Source organism: Cetorhinus maximus, chromosome 9 (assembly GCF_964194155.1).
Source record: "Cetorhinus maximus chromosome 9, sCetMax3.hap1.1, whole genome shotgun sequence".
Classification (NCBI taxonomy): Eukaryota; Metazoa; Chordata; class Chondrichthyes; order Lamniformes; family Cetorhinidae; genus Cetorhinus; species Cetorhinus maximus.
This window is the reverse complement of record NC_135887.1, coordinates 53,654,712-53,677,291: the sequence shown is the minus strand read 5'-3', so window position 1 is coordinate 53,677,291 and position 22,580 is coordinate 53,654,712. Positions and strand designations below refer to the sequence as shown.

Here is a 22,580-nt window from a genome sequence, read left to right as displayed (position 1 = left end):
TCTTGAATGAGTCCCACTGCTCTGAAACAGATTTACCTAAAAGTAGCTGCTCCCAGTCCACTCTGGCCAAATCATATCTGATTTTATTAAAATCGGCCTTCCCCCAGTTTAGAACTGATTTCTGGCCCATCCTTGTCCTTTTCCCTAACAACCTTGAAACTAATGGAGTTATGATTACAATCTGCAAAATGCTCCCCCACTTGCCCGGCTTCATTCCCTAAAATTAAGTCCAGGACCGCCCCCCTCTCATGTAGGACCTTCTACATGCTGGCTTAAAAAGCTCTCCTGGATGCATTTTAAGAATTCCACTCCCTCTAAACCTATCACACTATGACTAAACCAATTAATGTTGAGGAAGTTCAAATCCCCTACTATTGCTACTATAATATTATGATTATTTTTACACTTCTCTAAAATTTCCCTACATATCTGCTCTTCTATTTCTCTTGACTTTTTGGGGTCTATAGTACACTCCCAGCAATGTGATTGCTCCTTTTTTGTTTTTCAGTTCTGCCCATATGGCTTCATTTGAGGAGCCTTCTAAGATGTCATCCCTCCTTACTGCTGTAATTGATTCCTCTCAGGATCCCATCCCCTGCCAGGTTAGTTTAAACCCTCCCCAACAGAACTAGCAAACCTCCCTGCAAGGACGTTGGTCCCATTCCGATTCAGGTGCAACCCGTCTGCCTTGTACAGGTCCCACCGCCCCCAGAAACGGTCCTAATGTCAACTCTTTACAATTTACATTAATGATTTAGATGAGGGGAGCGAAGGCATGGTATCTAAATTTGCAGAAGACACAAAAGATAGGTAGGAAAGTATATTGTGAAGAAGACATAAGGAGTTTGCAAATGAATATAGACAAGTTGAATGAGTGGGCAAACATCTGGCAGAAGGAGTATAATGTGGGAAAATGTGAAGTTATTCACTTCGGTAGGAAGAATGAAAAGCAGCGCATTACTTAAATGGAGAATGGCTGCACAATTCTGAGGTGCAGAGGGATCTAGGTATTCTTGTGCATGAGCTCACAAAAAGTTAGTATGCAGGTACAGCAAGTAATTAAGGAGGCTAACGGAATGCTATCCTTTATTATGAGAGGAATTGAACATAAAAATGAGGATGTTATGCCTCAGTATACAGGGCATTGGTGAGACCACGTCTCGAATACTGTGTGCAGTTTTGTTCTCCTTGTTTAAGGAAGATGTAAATGTGTTGGAGGCGGTTCAGAACAGGTTTACTAGATTTTATACCTGGAATGAACCTAGTTATGTGGTTCGCAAGAAAACTAGTCCCAACCCAGAATCAGGTGTAGATCGTCCAAACTGTACAGCCCACGCTTTCCCCAATACAGGTGCAAGTGCTCCACAAACCGAATCCACTTCTCCCACGCCAGTCTTTGAGCCACGTATTAATCTCTCTAATTTTATGTAGCCTATGCCAATTTGCATGTGGCTCAGGTAATAATCCAGAGATTATAACCTTTGAGATTCTGCTTTTCAATTTAGTGCCTAGCTCCTCATACGCTCATAATTCCAACTATGGCGTTGGTACTTACATGGACCATGACAACTGGATCCTCCCCTCCCACTGCAAGTTCCTCTCCAGCTGATGCCCCAAACCCTGGCACCGGTCACTTGCACTGGGCTCTTGCTCTTTGATACAGAGAAACGTGTCAATCCCCCTATCTAAACTGTTCCCTATTACCACTATGTTCCTTTTTGCTACTCCCACTTGAATGGCTTCCTGTACCACGGTGCCATAGTCAGTTTGCTCCTCCACCCTGCAGTCCCCACTCTCATCTAAATAAGCTGAGAGAACCTCAAACCTATTGGACAATTGCAGAGCTCACACTCCTGCCCTCTGGGTCCCCTTACCTACCTCACTCGCATTCACACCCTCCTGCCCTTGACCAAATTAGAAGACCCTATCCTAAGTGGTGTGACTGCCTCCTGGTATAAAGTACCCAGGTAACTTTCCCCCTCCCTGATGTGCCACAGAGTCTGCAGCTCAGCCTTCAGCTCAATGACTCTGAGCCGAAGGTCCTCAGGCCGCAATCGCTTACTGCAGACGTGTTTGCCCTGGATCACAATGTTATCCAGGAGCTCCCACATGTTGCAGCATTGACATGTCACCTGTTCTGCCATCCTTAATGTGTTTTAAATAATTACTTAATTATATTAATCACTTATGTTGCATTTTTACATATTTAGTTAACTTTACCACCAATTTGTGTGATACTTTAAGCCTTAGGGTTAGAATAGAACTTACCCGCTTACCAGATACTCACCAAACTCCTTTGGCAATAGTAGAGCAAGAATCAATTCCTACAGGGTGAGAAAGACAGAAAAAGGAAACAAACACCTCCTTCCCCCCTTCACCAAATTCCCCCACTCACCAAACTCCAGGGCTGCACTCAGTTTCGTCAGAACCTTGAATTTTATAGTAAACTTAACTCTTTATAATAATTCATAATAAACTGACACTTTTAGTCGACTCTATCTCCAGTTTGCTGTGGTTATTAATAGAGAATTGGACCACACCAAAACTGAGGGGCTGGGAAAATACGGCACCAAATATAAAAGGAAATCAAAAATCAATAACGCCTGTTTACGGACAGGTGGTGAGAGGAGAAATCAGGGCTGTTTAAATTAAAACCACCTCCTGTCCGAAAGAGTTGTGAATCTTTAGAATGTTGCCTACCGCAGAGGGTTGTGCCTGCTTTATCGTTGAGCATAACTTAAGAGCGAGATTGATAGATTTTTGATCTCTCGTGGAATCAAGGGAGGGAAGTGGATTTGAGGTAGATCAACCATGATCAAATTGAATGGCAGTGCAGGTTCAAGAGGCCAAATGTCCTTCTCTTGCTTCTATGTGCGTATGTGTTAATAATAATAGGATAATCAGCAATAGCTTAAAAAATAGCAAGAGAAATTATGATCTGAAATTGCTGCACTCTGTTGAATCGGAAGGCAGTAAAGTTAAAAGCAAAAAAATAGCAGAAAAATAATGAAAGAGGCACATGGAAAACAGACCTTTATATCAAGAGGACTAGAATACAAGGGGGTTGAAGTTATGCTTCAGCTATACAAAGCCCTGTGGTTAGACTGCACTGGGAGTACCGCGGGTAGTTCTGGCCTTTACAGTTTACGGCGGATACATTAGCCTTGGAGGGAGTGCAGCGTAAATTTACCAGGACTCCAAAAGGTTAATTACAAGGAGAGATTCAACAAAGTTGGGTTGCATTCCTTGGAATTTGGAAGGTCAAGACGTGATTTGATCAAAGTTTTCAAGATATTCAGAAGGACAGGTAGAGAGAGAGAGAGAGAGAGAGAGGGAGAGAGTACATAGAGAGGAACTACTTCTGCTGGTTGGGGAGTCTAGGAACGATGGGCGCTTGGTCTACAAATTAGAGCCACGCCCTTCAGGAGTGTAATTAGAAAGAGTAATAGAAGTTCAAAACTCTCATCTGTAAAAGGCAATGAATGCTACTTGAATGGCAAATTTTAAATCTGAGATTGGTAGATTTTTGCCAAGCAAATGTATTAAAGATGGGGGGTGGGGTGGAAGGCAGAGTTAGATGGCAGATGAACCATGATTCATTGAACGGTGGGATAGATTCGAGGGGCCAACTAGCCTACTTGTGTTGCTATGTTCCTGATGAAGTTAAAGGCTTGTAATTAGTGTCTGTGAGGGCGGGGCACCAAGAAAATAAGGTGGGGAGAGGGAGAAAAGGATGAAAAAAAAGAGAAATTGAAACCTTCGGTATAGTAGAATGCTTTCAAATACAAGCAGAGTCAGAGCTGTGTGCCTTCAAGTAGCCAGAAAACCAGTCAGCAAATGCCTACGGCCATACTAGTCTGAACACGCCTGATCTCGTCTGATCTCGGAAGCTAAGCAGACTCAGGCCTGGTTAGTACTTGGATGGGAGACCGCCTGGGAATACCAGGTGCAGTAGGCTTTTGCTGCCACCAGAGGCTTCTCAAACCTCTGCACCCTCACACTGCCATTCATCAAGCAACAAACATCCTTTTAGCTGCTCACTCCTGCACACACACTGTCTCTCTCTCGCTTTCCTCTCACCATCTCTTTGCTGCACATTCTCTTCCTGCAACATGCAGAACACAGAGATCTGATCCCTTCAAGATCACAGAACTGGAGAAAGCTCGGTGCGGCTTGAAAGGTGGCAAAGCGGTGAAGTGTGACAACATTGCTCCAGAATTCCTGAAACAACTTGGTCCCTGTGCTCATGCCTGTCTGACTCAGTTCTACACAAGAATCATCAGCTCACACTCACACCCGATGGTGTGGCGTATGGCAAAAAAATCACTGCTGTATCAAAACCCATTAAAGATCTCACACTGGCAATCAGCTATTGACCGATTTCACTACTTTCTGTTTGCTTTATGATCTTTGAGCGTCTTATCCTGCAACACGTATCTCCGGAAGTAGAGACCATCCTTTATGTCGACCAAGCTGGTTTCCGTAAGGGTTGCAGCACATGTGATCAAGTTCTGGCCACTCATCACCTCCATTGAAAATGGCTTCCAAAAGAAGCTGAAGACAAGCAATGTGCGCCTGGACCTCCCAGCTGCTTACGATGCAGCGTGACTCACTGGCCTGCTCCTAAAGTTGTCCAGAATGCTCCAAACCCAGGTCGGGACAGTTGTTGAAAGATTCCTTCACAACAGACGATTCAGGGTCCACCTTGGGCAAGGGAGAATTGCATGAGGAAGACTGACCAACAGACAGGGCTCAGTGGGAGCCCCAACCCTGTTCAACATAGATACAAATGACCTGCCAACACCCACGTCCCACCAGTTCATCTAATCTGAAGAAATTGAAGACCCAAACGCCATCCATCTGAACCCCAAATTAGATACTTAACAAAGCTGATGAACTACTGCAGCACGTGGCATTAATTCTCTCTAAAATTATATCCGGTGTATTCCACCTCCACAATGCCAGTGTCAGCAAAGAATTGCACATCTACATGATCCCAACTCTACATACTTTGAATGACTCTGGAGAGGACTCTGTCCTACCGGGAACATTTGAACAAAACAGCAAAGGTCAAAAACAGAACCAACCTAACCAATCCTACTGGATCTACTTGGAGTGTTGCTGTTGCTGCCACAACACTCCGCACCTCAGCACTTGCCTGATCATAATCGGCAGCACAGTACTGTGCACCTGTCTGGCAAAGGTCACCACAAACACATCTTGTTGACGTTCAATTGAATGCAACAATGCGCATCATAACTGGAACTTTCCGCTCAACACCCCTTCCCCTGCCTTCCTGTCCTTGCAAACATGACTGCCACTCATCCTATGACTGATGAAAACCCACAAGCTGGATGAAACCATCCATGCTGCATCTCACTTACCAGTCCATGATGACCTGTTCGACCCACCTTCTGCTCGCCTTCCATCTCGGCTCCCCCTATGGAGCACCCTTCCTGAGCAAGATCTGCCAGCTGACATCCTTTGGATCAAGGAATGGAGACACAGGAATTCACTAACAAGTTCCTTGTGATAAACGCTATCTATAAATAGCAGGCTTTGAACTGCCATGGCGAGTGTGGTTCTGGATAAACAGGTGCAGGACAGACCAGGGCCTCTGTGCAACCTACCTCCACTGCTGGGCCCTCAGTACAAACCCCTTATGTAGTTGTGGAGAGACACAAACAATGCTGAATGTGAGAAGAAATCACAACAAGAAAGATACACTCGTGGCATAAAGAGAGCTAAATGGTTTTGATCTCATCGCCATTACAAAGTCATGCTTAAAGGGTGACCAAGGTTGGGAAATAAGTATTCCAGGGTACACAACATTTCCAAAAGACAGGCAGAACGAAAAATGAGGAGTAGCCCTGATGCAAGGTGACGTAAGGATATTAGTAAGAAAGAATCTTGGTTCAGAAAATCAGGAAGTAGAATCAGTGTGGGCGGAGAATAAGATTAACAGGGTCAGAAAAAGTTGATGTGAGGAATTTGTACAGTCCCTAACAGAGGTTATACTGTTAGACAGAGCACTAAAGGAGAAAGAACTTGAGCTTGTAACAAAGGGAATGTCATAATTGTGGGGATTTTAATCTTGATATAGGCTGGACAAATGAAGTTAGTAAAGGTTGCCTGGAAAGAATAATTTCATGATAGTTTCCTGGAACAATCCGTTGTGGAACCAATTGGGGATAAAGGTGTTTTAGACCAAGCATTGTGCAATGAGGCAGGTTTAATTTGTAATCTCATCGTCAATGATCCTCTGGGGAAAAGTGATGGTACCATTGAATTCCACATTAAGTTTGAAAGCAACATAATCCAGTGCCAGGCAAGAATCTTGTAATTAGACAAAGCCAATTACTTAGGAATGAGGGGAGAGCTGGCTAAGGTTGATTGGGTAAATAGACTACAATAAATGGCAGTAAATAGATATTGGGAAATATTTAAAGAAACAAGAGTTCAACAAAAATACATTCCATTAAAAAATCAAAAACTGAGCAAGAAACATCCATGTGTGGCTTACGAAGGATGTTAAGGATACTATTAGATTAAAAGAAGAGACTTATAATGTTGCAAAGACCAGCAGTAAGCCTGACCAATGAGTGTGTTTTACAAACCAGCAAAGGGCCACCAAAAAGTTGATAAAAAGGGAACTAATAAAATGACAGTTAACTAGCCTAGAACATAAAAACAGATTCGTATGGATGATGGATAAAAGAGGAGAGTAGTGAAAATGCATGTTTGTCCCTTAGAAGCAGAGACAGGAGAGATTATCAGAGGGAACAAGGAAATGGCAGAGAGGTTGAAGAAATATAGTGTGTCTGTCATCAGTGTAGAAGACACAAGCTGTATACTGGAAATAGAGGATCACCAAGGGGCTAACAAGACTGTGGAATGAAGGGAATTAATATCAGCAGAGAGAAAGTATTGGAGAAACAACTTAAGGGACTAAAAGCTGACCAATTCCCCAGAATCTGCTGATCTACATTCTAGGGTTCTAAACCAGGAAGCTGCAGAGATTGTGGATGTATGGGTTGGGATTTGCAAAATCCATAAATTCCAGAATAGGATTGGATGTTTACAAATATAACACTGCTATTCCAGAAAGGAGGGAGGGGGAAAAACAGGGCCTTTACTGCCATCAGTTGTCAGGAAAATTCTGCTATGTATTATTAAGGAAGTCTTAACTCTACACTTAGAAACCCATAGTATGATCAGTGTCAACTTGGTTTTACGAAAGGAAAATCATGACTGACAGTAAGAGCTTTTGCAGAAGGTAAATAGTCGGGTAGATAAAGGGGAAGCAATAGATGTCGTAAACTTGGATTTCCAAAATGCATTTTATTTAATTTAATTTAGACTGAAATGAGGAGAAGATTCTACGCTCAAAGAGTTGTGAATCTTTCGAATTGTCTACCCCAGAGAGTTGTGGCTGCTCTATCGTTGAGCATACTTTAAACTGAGATTGATAGATTTTCAATCTCTCAGGAAGTCAAAGGAGGAATTTGGAGCTGAGGTAGATCAGCCATGATCGAATTGAATGGCTCGAGGGGCCTAATGTACTTCTCTTGCTTCTTTTTTGTTCTTATGCCGTAATAATAAGATGATTAGCAATAGGTTAAAAACTAACAGCAGAGATTATGATCTTAAATTGTTGAAATCGACATTGAATCCGGAAGGCTGTAAAATGAAAGAAAAAGGAAACAAAAAAGCAGAAAAGTAATCAAAAAAGGTACATGGAAAACTGACCTTTATATCAAGAGGACTGGAAAACAAAGGGGTGAAGTTATGCTTAGACTGCACCTGGAGGACTGGGAGCAGTTCTGGGCTCCCCGGCTTATGAAGAATATATTGGCTTTCGAAGGAGTGCAGCATAAGTTTATCAGAATGATATCTGACTCCAAAAATTTAATTATGAGGAGAGATTATACAAAGTAGGGTTGTATTCATTGGACTTTAGAAGGTCAAGAGGTGATTTGATCAAAGTTCTCAAGATGTTCAGGAGAACAGGTAGAGAGAGTACATAGAGAGAACCTATTTCTTCTGGTTGGGGAGTCTAGGACCAGGGGAGCTTAGTCTAAAAGTTAGAGTACATCTTGCAGCAGTGCAATTAGAAAACACTTCCACACACAAAGGGAAGTAGTAGTTAGGATAACTTTTCCACAAAAGGCAATTAATGCTAGATCTATGGTCAATTTTTAATCTGAGATTGGTAGGCTTTTATTAAGCAAAGGCATTAATGATGGGTGGGGGTGAGGGGGACAGCAAGGCAAGGATATGGAGTTCAAAGGCAGATGAACCATGATTCATTGAATGGTGGGATAGACTAGAGGGTCCAAATAGCCTACCTGTCGCTGTGTTCCTGATGAAGGGAAAGGTTTGTGATTTGTGTCTGTGGGGGCAGAGCAGCAAGAGAGTAAAGTGCGGGGGAAAGAAGTGAAATTAAATCTTTTGGTGCATTAGAATGCTTTCAAATGCAAGCAGAGTCAGAGCTGTGTGCCTTCAAGTAGCCAGAAAACCAGTCAGCAAATGCCTACGGCCATACTAGTCTGAACACGCCCGATCTCGTCTGATCTCGGAAGCTAAGCAGACTCAGGCCTGGTTAGTACTTGGATGGGAGACCGCCTGGGAATACCAGGTGCAGTAGGCTTTTGCTGCCACCAGAGGCTTCTCAAACCTCTGCACCCTCACACTGCCATTCATCAAGCAACAAACATCCTTTTAGCTGCTCACTCCTGCACACACACTGTCTCTCTCGCTTTCCGCTCACCATCTCTTTGCTGCACATTCTCCCCCTGCGAGACGAAAGTAAGGGGACTGGTTGAGATGGCAGAACAAGCACAAGGCGCAACGCCAAGTCTTTCATTAAAGAGCACAAAACATGACTTTTGCCCACTTGCGCACCATGAACGTTCATTGTTGCCACTTTCATGACCATACCATTCTGTTTTATAACAAACTTATAACTAGGGGTGTAGATACAGCTTTAAACTAAAAAAAAAACAGCTGTGGGTGGGGGTGGGGGTTGGGCAAGGGATCAGGTGAAGAGAGATTTCGAAAGCGAAATCTAAAAGTCAAAGCAAGAGGCCAGTGTAATGATTTGGGTAAATGAAAGTAGAATGGGACAAGAAGGAACAGACAGCTTATATCTGTAATACTGCATCATCGAATAAGGTCAATTCAAGGAATAGGAGTAAAAAATACACAAATTCAAGACTCTTTAAATGAAGTGAGAAGCGTTCGCTATGAGAGAGATGAACTAGTGGCATAAATAGAGAAAATTGGCTTAGACCTAATCACCATTACAGAGGCATGGTTACAGGGTGAGCAAGGTTGGTAAATAAATATTCCAGGGTACACAGTATCTGCAAAAGACAGGCCGAATGGAAAATAAGGAGTAGTAGTTCTGATAGCAAAGGATGACATAAGGACATTATTGAGGAAGGATCTTGGTTCAGAAGATCAGCATGTCGAATCAGTATGGCTGAAGATTAAGACTAAAAGAATCAAGTAAAGCTGGTGAGAGAAGTTTTTGGAATCCTCTAACAAAAGTTTCATCTTGATAGAAACTGCGTAAATGAACATGACAAAGGTTGTCTGGAAGAGGAATGTGTAGAACGGTCTCACAATAGATTCCTGAAACTATAAGTTCTGGAATCAAGTAACGATAAAGCTATTTTAAATCTAGCATTGTGCAATGAGGCGGGTTTAATTTGTAATCTCATAGTAAACGATCTGGGGAAAATGATGGTAGGATTAAATTCAGTATTAAGTTTGAAAGCAACTTAATCCAGTCCCAGGCAAGAATCTTGAAATTAAACAAAGAAAATGACTTCGGTATGAGGGGTGAGCTGGCTAAGGTTGATTTAGTAAATCGACCACAATGTGTGGTGGCAAATAAACATTTAAAGAAAGAATTCACAGAATCTCACAGTGCAGTACAGGCCCTTCGGCCCATTGAGTCTACACCGACACGTGAGAAACACCTGACCTACCTACCTAATCCCATTGACCAGCACTTGGCCCATAGCCCTGAATGTTATGACGTGCCAAGTGCTCATCCAGGTACTTTTTAAAGGATGTGAGGCAACCCGCCTCCACCACCCTCCCAGGCAGTGCATTCCAGACCGTCACCACCCTCTGGGTTAAAAAGTTTTTCCTCAAATCCCCCCCTAAGCCTCCTGCCCCTCACCTTGAACTTATGTCCCCTCGTGACTGACCCTTCAACCAAGGGGAACAGCTGCTCCCTATCCACCCTGTCCATGCCCCTCATAATCTTGTACACCTCGATCAGGTCGCCCCTCAGTCTTCTCTGCTCCAATGAAAACAACCCAAGTCTATCCAACCTCTCTTCATAACTTAAATGTTTCATCCCAGGCAACATCTTGGTGAATCTCCTCTGCACCCCCTCCAGTGCAATCACATCCTTCCTATAATGTGGCGACCAGAACTGCACACAGTACTCCAGTTGTGGCCTCACCAAGGTTCTATACAACTCCAACATGATCTCCCTACTTTTGTAATCTATGCCTCGATTGATAAAGGCAAGTGTCCCATATGCCTTTTTCACCACCCCACTAACATGCCCCTCCGCCTTCAGAGATCTATGGATACACACGCCAAGGTCCCTTTGTTCCTCAGAACTTCCCAGTGCCATGCCGTTCATTGAATACTTCCTTGTTACATTACTCCTTCCAAAGTGTATCACCTCACACTTTTCAGGATTAAATTCCATCTGGTTCCATTAAAATGAACAATGAAAATACATTCCGTTAAAAATCAAAAACTGAGTAAGAATCATCTATCTGTGGCTTAGTAAGGAAGTTAAGGATAATATTAGATGAAAAGATGAGGCTTATAATGTTGTAACGACTCGCAGTCAGCCTGACGATTGAGAGTGTTTCACAAACCAGTAAAGGGCCACCAAAAAGTTGATAAAGAGGGAAATAATAAAATGACAGTTAACTAGCTTGGAACATAAAAATAGATTAGTATGTATGATGGATAAAGAGGAGAGTAGTGAAAATGCATGTGTGTCCCTTAGAAGCAGAGACAGGAGAGATTATCAGAGGGAACAAGGAAATGGCAGAGAGTTTGAAGAAATATTGTGTGTCTGTCATCAGTGTAGAAGACACAAGTTGTATACCGGAAATAGAGGATCACCAAGAGGTTAACAAGACTGTGGAATTTTAGGGAATTAATATCAGCTAAAAGCTGACAAATCTTCCAGGACCTGATGGTCTCCTTAAGTTCTAAGCCAGGGAGCTGCAGAGGTTGTGATGCACTGGTTCTGATTTTGCAAATTCCCCGAGATCCCAGATTGGTCCCAGTGGATTGAAAGTTTGCAGAGATAATACCACTATTCAAGAAAGGAGGAAGAGAGAAAAGAGGACAGTTACCCGACATCAGGGGAGGCAGTGAATCATCTTGGACTAGAAATCCAGAGACCCAGGGTAATGCTCTGGGAACCCAGGTTCAAGTCCCACCACGGCAGATGGTGGAATTTGAATTCAACATAAAATCTGGAATTAAAAGTCTAATGATGACCATGAAATGATTGTCGGAAGCACCCATCCGATTCACTAATGCCCTTTAGGGCAGGAAATCTGCTATCCTTACCTAGTCTGCCCTACATGTGACTCCAGGCACACAGTAATGTGGTCAACTCTTAAATGCTTTCTGAAATGGCCTAGCAAGACACTCAAACCACGAAAAACAAGTCAATAAGAAATGAACCTGGTCGGACCATCCAGCATCGACCAGGCACCAGAAATGACAAAGGCAATCTCAGCCCCGGTCGACCCTGCAAAGTCCTCCTTACTAACGTCTGGGGGCTTGTGCCAAAATTGGGAGACTGACATAGTCATATTCACTGAATCGTACATCACAGAAAATTTCCCAGACACCACCATCACGATCCCTGGGTATGTCCTATCCCACTGGCAGCACAGACCCAGCAGAGGTGGCGGCACAGTGGTATACAGTCAGGACAGAGTTGCCCTGGGCATTCTCAACATCGACTCCGGACCCCATGAAATCTCATGGCATCGAGACAAACATGGTCAAGGAAGCCTCCTGCTGATTACCACATACCGCCCCCCTTGGCTGATGAATCAGTACTCCATGTTGAACACCACTTGGAGGAAACACTGAGGGCGGCAAGAGCACAGAATGTACTCTGGGTGGGGGACTTCAATGTCCATCACAAAGATGGCTCAGTAGCACCACTTCAGACCAAGCTGGCTGAGTCCTAAAGGACATAGCTGCTAGACTGGGTCTGCGGCAGGTGGTGAAAGAACCAACTAGAGGGAAAAACATACTTGACCTCATCCTCAGCAACCTGCCTGCCGCAGATGCATCTGTCCATGACAGTGTCAGTAGGAGTGACCACCGCACAGTCCTTGTGGAGATGAAGTCCCGCCTTTCACACTGAGGATACCGTCCTTCATGTTGTATGGCACTACCACTGTGCTAAATGGAATAGATTTCAAATGGATCTTGCAACTCAAAACTGGCCAACCGTGAGGCGCTGTGGGCGAACAATAGCAGCATAATAACTTAACCATAATCTGCAACCTCACGGCCAGGCATATCCCCCACTCTACTATTACCACCAAGCCAGGGGATCAACCCTGGTTTGATGAAGAGTGCAGGAGGGCATGACAGGAACAGCGCCAGGGATACCTAAAAATGAGGTATCAACTGCTAAAGCTACAACACAGGACTATTTGCATGCTAAACAGCATAAGCAGCAAGTGATAGACAGAGCTAAGCGATTCCACAACCAACTAATCAGATCTAAGCTCTGCAGTCCTGCCACATCCAGTTGTGAATGGTGGTGGCCAATGAAACAACTCACTGGAGGAGGCGGCTGCACAAATTGTCCCATTCTCAATGATGGAGGAGCCCAACACATACAGTGCAAAGGTAAGACTGAAGTATTTGCAACAATCTTCAGCCAGGAGTGCTGAGTGGATGATCCATCTCGGCCGCCTCCAGAGGTCTCCAGCATTACAGATGCTAGTCTTCAGCCAATTCAATTCACTCCACGTGATATCAAGAAATGGCTGAAGGCACTGGATACTGCAAAGGCTATGGGCCCTGGCAATACTCCAGCAATAGTACTGAAGGCTTGTGCTCTAGAACTTGCTGCACCCTTAGCCAAGCTGTTGCAGTACAGCCACAACACTGGCTTATAGTCAAGACTATCCACAGGATTGGGATAGGGGAATTCCATTCTTATTATTTGCTATTAGGGATGCTCCTAATGCATCAACTGGATTTAGTCCTTTTGAATTAGTCTATGGGTCATGAGGTAAGGGGACCACTAAATTGATTCATGAGAAATTGGTGGGTCAAAATTTAGAAACTACTCTCTTGGATTATGTATCAAACTTCAGGGAAAGATTAAACAGAGCGTAGAGTTAGCTAGGGAAGATTTAAAGATATCACAGCAAGTGATGAAAGTGAAGGCAGACAGGTGAGCCACAGCTTATAGTTTAGTTGCTGGGGAAAAGTGTTAATTTTGTTACAAGTACTGGGTGACTCATTAAAGGCAAGGTTTAGTGGGCCTTACAGGATTGAAAAGAAACTGAATGAAGTCAATTATTTAATAAATGCTCCAGATAGAAGAAAGAAGCAGAGGGTGTGTCATGTAAATATGCTGAAAAAGTACTTTGAATGGGAAGAGGAACAAAAGGAGGTATTAGTGGTGGTAGATAAGGAGAAAGAGGTAGAAATGAAGAATTCTGAAATTGATTTTCCTCTAATCAAATTGGATAATGAGGGTGTACTTAAAAACTTAACTGTAATATTGAGTTCCTTCCAGACAAGTGTCGAGTGATTTGATGAAGCTATTGCAGTCACAGGAAGCTATTTGTGGGAATAAGCTGGGGGAGGGCAAATTTAGCTACACATGATGTGGGTGTAGGAGATTCATCTTCAATAAGGTAACATCCTTATAAATTTAGTCCAACAAAGTTATCACAAGTACAGAAAGAAATTGAATTCATGCTTCAAAATGACATCCTTGGGTCTAGTTGCAGTGACTGGATTTCACCTGTTGTGCTGGTACCGAAACCTGATGGAACACAAAGACTGCACGTGGACTATTGAAAGGTGAATGCAGTGACAAAAGCAGATGCATATCCTATACCACGGAAGATTGCATTGAGAGTGTGGAACAATCAAAGTTTATCACAAAGATTGACTTGCTGAGAAGACATTGGTTAGTATCGTTATCAGAGAGAGCAAAGGAGATATCGGCTTTTGTGATGCCAGATGTACTATATCAGTTTAAAGTCATGCCATTTGGTATGAAAAATGCACCAGCAACATTTCAAAGACTAACAAAGTAATTGCAGGACTGAGCAATTGTGCTGTTTATATTGATGACTTGTCACCCCTGTGACTGCAGAGATCAAATCCCCAGGACTTGTCCAAAGGCCCTTTACATTTCTAAGGCCAGGCCCATGGCCAACAGAAACGATCCACCAGCGAGGACAAAAGGACCTGAAACCTCTGTTGAACTTATTCGTGATTGAACATTAACCATCTCAAGAGTCCAGACCAGGGAGATACATCCTTTGTCCAAACCAAGGTGGAGAAGTGGGAGTCATGTCACATGACAGCCCACCCCACCCGACATGCTGGACCCTGTAATATTGCCTTGTGGAGCTGAAAAGACGCAGACTGCCATTTTCCATCTAGCAGGCAGCAGCAGAGAACCAGCTCTGTCCAGGATTTTGCAGACCTGGCTCACCACCTGCAAGATTTTCATAGAGTCATAGAGGTCTACAGCACAGAAAACGGTCCTTTGGTCCATCGAGTCTACGCCGGTCAAACAAGTAACTAACTATTCTAATCCCATTTTCCAGCACTAGGCCCATAGCCTTGTATGCCATGGCATCGCAAGTGCACACCCAAATACTACTTAACTGTTATGAGGGTTTCTGCCTCTACCACCCTTTCAGGCAACGAGTTCCAGATTCCCACCACCCTCTGCATGAAAAAATTCTTCCTCACATCCCCTCTAAACCTTCTGCCCCTTACCTTAAATCTATGCCCCCTGGTTATTGATCCCTCCACCAAGGGGAAAAGTTCCTTCCTGTCTACCCTATCTATGCCCCTCATAATTTTATACACCTCAATCATGTCCCCCCTCAATCTCCTCTGCTCCAAGGAAAATAACCCCAGTCTATCCAATCTCTCCTCATAACAAACTCTCCAGCCCAGGCAACATCCTGGTAAATCTCCTTTGCATTCTCTCTAGTGTAATCACTTCCTTCCTATAATGAGGATTCCAGAACTGCATGCAATACTCCAGCTGCGGCCTAACCAGCGTTTTATACAGTTCCAGCGTAACCTCCATGCTCTTATATTCTATGCCTTGGCTAATAAAGGCAAGTATCCCACAGGCCTTCTTAACCACCTTATCTACCTGTCCCGCTACCTAAGGGACCGGTGATCATGCACACCAAGGTCCCTCTGATCCTCAGTACTTCCCAGGGTCCTATAATTCATTGTGTATTCCCGTGTCTTGTTTGTCCAGCCCAAGTGTATCACCCCACACTTATCCGGATTAAATTCCATTTGCCACTGATCAGCCCGTCGATATCCTCCTGTAATCTAAGGTTATCCTCCTCACTATTTACCACCCCACCAATTTTCGTGTCATCTGCAAACTTACTGATCAACCCTCCTACATTCAAGTCTAAATTTTTTATATATACCACAAACAGCAAGGCACCCAACATCAATCCCTGTGGAACCCCACTGGACACAGGCATCCAGTCACAAAAACACCCCTCGACCATCACCCTCTGCTTCCTGCCACTCAGCCAATTCTGGATCCAATTTGCCAAATTGCCTTGGATCCCATGGGTTCTTACTTTCATTATCAGTCTCCCATGTGGGACCTTATCAAAAGCCTTGCTGAAGTCCAAGTAGACTACGTCAAATGCATTGCTGTCATCTACACACCTGGTCACCTCTTCGAAAAATTCAATTAAATTGGTCAGACAGGCCTCCCCTTAACAAAACCATGCTGGCTGCCCTTGATTTATCCCTGCCTCTCCAAGTATAGATAAATTCTGTCCCTCAGAATTGCTTCCAATAGTTTCCCCACACTGAGGTTAGGCTGACTGGCCTGTAGTTCCCTGGTTTATCCCTTCCTGAGTAACAGTACCACATTGGCTGTCCTCCAGTCCTCTGGCACCTCTCCTGTGGCCAGGGAGGTATTGAAAATTGTTGCCAGCGCCCCTGCTATCTCCTCCCTTGCCTCACTCAACAACCTGGGATACATTTCATCTGGGCCTGGAGATTTATCTACTTTTAAGCCTGCCAGACCACTTAGAACCTCCTCCCTTTCTATGCTAATTTCTTTAATTATATCACAGTCCTTCTGCCTAATTTCCATACCCACGTCGTCCCTTTCACCTGTGAACACCGACACAAAGTATTCATTTAGAACCCTACCTACGTCTTCCGGCTCCACACACAAATTACCACTATGGTCCTTAATAGGCCCTACTCTTTCCCCATCTATCCTTTTACTCTTAATGTACTTGTAAAATAACTTTGGATTTTCCTTTATTTTACCTGCCAATGTTTTTTCATGCCCCCTTTTTGCTCTCCTAATTTCCTTTTCAAGTTCATCCCAACACATTCTATACTCCTCTAGGGCTTCTGCTGTTTTGCGCCCTCGCTATCTGCCATAAGCCTCCCTTTTATTCTGTATCCAATCCTGTATATCCCACAACATCCGGGGTTCCCTGGATTTGTTGGTCCCACCCTTTATCTTTACTGGAATATGTTGGCCCTGTACTCTCCCTATTTCCTTCTTGAATGAGTCCCACTGCTCTGAAACAGATTTACCTAAAAGTAGCTGCTCCCAGTCCACTCTGGCCAAATCATATCTGATTTTATTAAAATCGGCCTTCCCCCAGTTTAGAACTCTGATTTCTGGCCCATCCTTGTCCTTTTCCCTAACAACCTTGAAACTCATAGAGTTATGATTACAATCTGCAAAATGCTCCCCCACTGATACCTCTAACACTTGCCCGGCTTCATTCCCTAAAATTAAGTCCAGGACCGCCCCCCCTCTCATGTAGGACCTTCTACATGCTGGCTTAAAAAGCTCTCCTGGATGCATTTTAAGAATTCCGCTCCCTCTAAACCTATCACACTATGACTAAACCAATTAATGTTGAGGAAGTTCAAATCCCCTACTATTGCTACTATAATATTACGATTATTTTTACACTTCTCTAAAATTTCCCTACATATCTGCTCTTCTATTTCTCTTGACTTTTTGGGGTCTATAGTACACTCCCAGCAATGTGATTGCTCCTTTTTTGTTTTTCAGTTCTGCCCATATGGCTTCATTTGAGGAGCTTTCTAAGATGTCATCCCTCCTTACTGCTGTAATTGAATACTCTCACGATCTCATCCCCTGCCAGGTTCGTTTAAACCCTCCCCAACAGAACTAGCAAACCTCTCTGCAAGGATGTTGGTCCCATTCCCGTTCAGGTGCAACCCGTCTGCCTTGTACAGGTCCCACCACCCCCAGAAACGGTCCTAATGTCAACTCTTTACAATTTACATTAATGATTTAGATGAGGGGAGCGAAGGCATGGTATCTAAATTTGCAGAAGACACAAAAGATAGGTAGGAAAGTATATTGTGAAGAAGACATAAGGAGTTTGCAAATGAATATAGACAAGTTGAATGAGTGGGCAAACATCTGGCAGAAGGAGTATAATGTGGGAAAATGTGAAGTTATTCACTTCGGTAGGAAGAATGAAAAGCAGCGCATTACTTAAATGGAGAATGGCTGCACAATTCTGAGGTGCAGAGGGATCTAGGTATTCTTGTGCATGAGCTCACAAAAAGTTAGTATGCAGGTACAGCAAGTAATTAAGGAGGCTAACGGAATGCTATCCTTTATTATGAGAGGAATTGAACATAAAAATGAGGATGTTATGCCTCAGTATACAGGGCATTGGTGAGACCACGTCTCGAATACTGTGTGCAGTTTTGTTCTCCTTGTTTAAGGAAGATGTAAATGTGTTGGAGGCGGTTCAGAACAGGTTTACTAGATTTTATACCTGGAATGAACCTAGTTATGTGGTTCGCAAGAAAACTAGTCCCAACCCAGAATCAGGTGTAGATCGTCCAAACTGTACAGCCCACGCTTTCCCCAATACAGGTGCAAGTGCTCCACAAACCGAATCCACTTCTCCCACGCCAGTCTTTGAGCCACGTATTAATCTCTCTAATTTTATGTAGCCTATGCCAATTTGCATGTGGCTCAGGTAATAATCCAGAGATTATAACCTTTGAGATTCTGCTTTTCAATTTAGTGCCTAGCTCCTCATACGCTCATAATTCCAACTATGGCGTTGGTACTTACATGGACCATGACAACTGGATCCTCCCCTCCCACTGCAAGTTCCTCTCCAGCTGATGCCCCAAACCCTGGCACCGGTCACTTGCACTGGGCTCTTGCTCTTTGATACAGAGAAACGTGTCAATCCCCCTATCTAAACTGTTCCCTATTACCACTATGTTCCTTTTTGCTACTCCCACTTGAATGGCTTCCTGTACCACGGTGCCATAGTCAGTTTGCTCCTCCACCCTGCAGTCCCCACTCTCATCTAAATAAGCTGAGAGAACCTCAAACCTATTGGACAATTGCAGAGCTCACACTCCTGCCCTCTGGGTCCCCTTACCTACCTCACTCGCATTCACACCCTCCTGCCCTTGACCAAATTAGAAGACCCTATCCTAAGTGGTGTGACTGCCTCCTGGTATAAAGTACCCAGGTAACTTTCCCCCTCCCTGATGTGCCACAGAGTCTGCAGCTCAGCCTTCAGCTCAATGACTCTGAGCCGAAGGTCCTCAGGCCGCAATCGCTTACTGCAGACGTGTTTGCCCTGGATCACAATGTTATCCAGGAGCTCCCACATGTTGCAGCATTGACATGTCACCTGTTCTGCCATCCTTAATGTGTTTTAAATAATTACTTAATTATATTAATCACTTATGTTGCATTTTTACATATTTAGTTAACTTTACCACCAATTTGTGTGATACTTTAAGCCTTAGGGTTAGAATAGAACTTACCCGCTTACCAGATACTCACCAAACTCCTTTGGCAATAGTAGAGCAAGAATCAATTCCTACAGGGTGAGAAAGACAGAAAAAGGAAACAAACACCTCCTTCCCCCCTTCACCAAATTCCCCCACTCACCAAACTCCAGGGCTGCACTCAGTTTCGTCAGAACCTTGAATTTTATAGTAAACTTAACTCTTTATAATAATTCATAATAAACTGACACTTTTAGTCGACTCTATCTCCAGTTTGCTGTGGTTATTAATAGAGAATTGGACCACACCAAAACTGAGGGGCTGGGAAAATACGGCACCAAATATAAAAGGAAATCAAAAATCAATAACGCCTGTTTACGGACAGGTTGTGAGAGGAGAAATCAGGGCTGTTTAAATTAAAACCACCTCCTGTCCGAAAGAGTTGTGAATCTTTAGAATGTTGCCTACCGCAGAGGGTTGTGCCTGCTTTATCGTTGAGCATAACTTAAGAGCGAGATTGATAGATTTTTGATCTCTCGTGGAATCAAGGGAGGGAAGTGGATTTGAGGTAGATCAACCATGATCAAATTGAATGGCAGTGCAGGTTCAAGAGGCCAAATGTCCTTCTCTTGCTTCTATGTGCGTATGTGTTAATAATAATAGGATAATCAGCAATAGCTTAAAAAATAGCAAGAGAAATTATGATCTGAAATTGCTGCACTCTGTTGAATCGGAAGGCAGTAAAGTTAAAAGCAAAAAAATAGCAGAAAAATAATGAAAGAGGCACATGGAAAACAGACCTTTATATCAAGAGGACTAGAATACAAGGGGGTTGAAGTTATGCTTCAGCTATACAAAGCCCTGTGGTTAGACTGCACTGGGAGTACCGCGGGTAGTTCTGGCCTTTACAGTTTACGGCGGATACATTAGCCTTGGAGGGAGTGCAGCGTAAATTTACCAGGACTCCAAAAGGTTAATTACAAGGAGAGATTCAACAAAGTTGGGTTGCATTCCTTGGAATTTGGAAGGTCAAGACGTGATTTGATCAAAGTTTTCAAGATATTCAGAAGGACAGGTAGAGAGAGAGAGAGAGAGAGAGAGAGAGTACATAGAGAGGAACTACTTCTGCTGGTTGGGGAGTCTAGGAACGATGGGCGCTTGGTCTACAAATTAGAGCCACGCCCTTCAGGAGTGTAATTAGAAAGAGTAATAGAAGTTCAAAACTCTCATCTGTAAAAGGCAATGAATGCTACTTGAATGGCAAATTTTAAATCTGAGATTGGTAGATTTTTGCCAAGCAAATGTATTAAAGATGGGGGGTGGGGTGGAAGGCAGAGTTAGATGGCAGATGAACCATGATTCATTGAATGGTGGGATAGATTCGAGGGGCCAACTAGCCTACTTGTGTTGCTATGTTCCTGATGAAGTTAAAGGCTTGTAATTAGTGTCTGTGAGGGCGGGGCACCAAGAAAATAAGGTGGGGAGAGGGAGAAAAGGATGAAAAAAAAGAGAAATTGAAACCTTCGGTACAGTAGAATGCTTTCAAATACAAGCAGGGTCAGAGCTGTGTGCCTTCAAGTAGCCAGAAAACCAGTCAGCAAATGCCTACGGCCATACTAGTCTGAACACGCCCGATCTCGTCTGATCTCGGAAGCTAAGCAGACTCAGGCCTGGTTAGTACTTGGATGGGAGACTGCCTGGGAATACCAGGTGCAGTAGGCTTTTGCTGCCACCAGAGGCTGCTCAAACCTCTGCACCCCCACACTGCCATTCATCAAGCAACAAACATCCTTTTAGCTGCTCACTCCTGCACACACACTGTCTCTCTCTCGCTTTCCTCTCACCATCTCTTTGCTGCACATTCTCTTCCTGCAACATGCAGAACACAGAGATCTGATCCCTTCAAGATCACAGAACTGGAGAAAGCTCGGTGCGGCTTGAAAGGTGGCAAAGCGGTGAAATGTGACAACATTGCTCCAGAATTCCTGAAACAACTTGGTCCCTGTGCTCATGCCTGTCTGACTCAGTTCTACACAAGAATCATCAGCTCACACTCACACCCGATGGTGCGGCGTATGGCAAAAAAATCACTGCCGTATCAAAACCCATTAAAGATCTCACACTGGCAATCAGCTATTGACCGATTTCACTACTTTCTGTTTGCTTTATGATCTTGGAGCGTCTTATCCTGCAACACGTATCTCCGGAAGTAGAGACCATCCTTTATGTCGACCAAGCTGGTTTCCGTAAGGGTTGCAGCACATGTGATCAAGTTCTGGCCACTCATCACCTCCATTGAAAATGGCTTCCAAAAGAAGCTGAAGACAAGCAATGTGCGCCTGGACCTCCCAGCTGCTTACGATGCAGCGTGACTCACTGGCCTGCTCCTAAAGTTGTCCAGAATGCTCCAAACCCAGGTCGGGACAGTTGTTGAAATATTCCTTCACAACAGACGATTCAGGGTCCACCTTGGGCAAGGGAGAAGTGCATGAGGAAGACTGACCAACAGACAGGGCTCAGTGGGAGCCCCAACCCTGTTCAACATAGATACAAATGACCTGCCAACACCCACGTCCCACCAGTTCATCTAATCTGAAGAAATTGAAGACCCAAACGCCATCCATCTGAACCCCAAATTAGATACTTAACAAAGCTGTTGAACTACTGCAGCACGTGGCATTAATTCTCTCTAAAATTATATCCGGTGTATTCCACCTCCACAATGCCAGTGTCAGCAAAGAATTGCACATCTACATGATCCCAACTCTACATACTTTGAATGACTCTGGAGAGGACTCTGTCCTACCGGGAACATTTGAACAAAACAGCAAAGGTCAAAAACAGAACCAACCTAACCAATCCTACTGGATCTACTTGGAGTGTTGCTGTTGCTGCCACAACACTCCGCACCTCAGCACTTGCCTGATCATAATCGGCAGCACAGTACTGTGCACCTGTCTGGCAAAGGTCACCACAAACACATCTTGTTGACGTTCAATTGAATGCAACAATGCGCATCATAACTGGAACTTTCCGCTCAACACCCCTTCCCCTGCCTTCCTGTCCTTGCAAACATGACTCTGCCACTCATCCTATGACTGATGAAAACCCACAAGCTGGATGAAACCATCCATGCTGCATCTCACTTACCAGTCAATGATGACCTGTTCGACCCACCTTCTGCTCGCCTTCCATCTCGGCTCCCCCTATGGAGCACCCTTCCTGAGCAAGATCTGCCAGCTGACATCCTTTGGATCAAGGAATGGAGACACAGGAATTCACTAACAAGTTCCTTGTGATAAACGCTATCTATAAATAGCAGGCTTTGAACTGCCATGGCGAGTGTGGTTCTGGATAAACAGGTGCAGGACAGACCAGGGCCTCTGTGCAACCTACCTCCACTGCTGGGCCCTCAGTACAAACCCCTTATGTAGTTGTGGAGAGACACAAACAATGCTGAATGTGAGAAGAAATCACAACAAGAAAGATAC

The 22,580-nt window shown here is 44.0% G+C and overlaps 3 non-coding genes across 3 annotated transcripts; all 3 read left to right on the top strand.

Annotated features, from left to right (window-relative positions):
• The first annotated feature begins 3,839 nt into the window (after positions 1–3,839).
• Positions 3,840–3,958, top strand: LOC144685129 (5S ribosomal RNA). Its single transcript, XR_013577641.1, has one exon. It is a non-coding gene; the product is annotated as a 5S ribosomal RNA (ribosomal RNA).
• Positions 3,959–8,531: 4,573 nt separating this feature from the next.
• LOC144685115 (5S ribosomal RNA) lies at positions 8,532–8,650 on the top strand. The gene has a single exon (XR_013577633.1). It is a non-coding gene; the product is annotated as a 5S ribosomal RNA (ribosomal RNA).
• Positions 8,651–20,692: 12,042 nt separating this feature from the next.
• LOC144685131 (5S ribosomal RNA) lies at positions 20,693–20,811 on the top strand. The gene has a single exon (XR_013577643.1). It is a non-coding gene; the product is annotated as a 5S ribosomal RNA (ribosomal RNA).
• Positions 20,812–22,580: the final 1,769 nt, after the last annotated feature.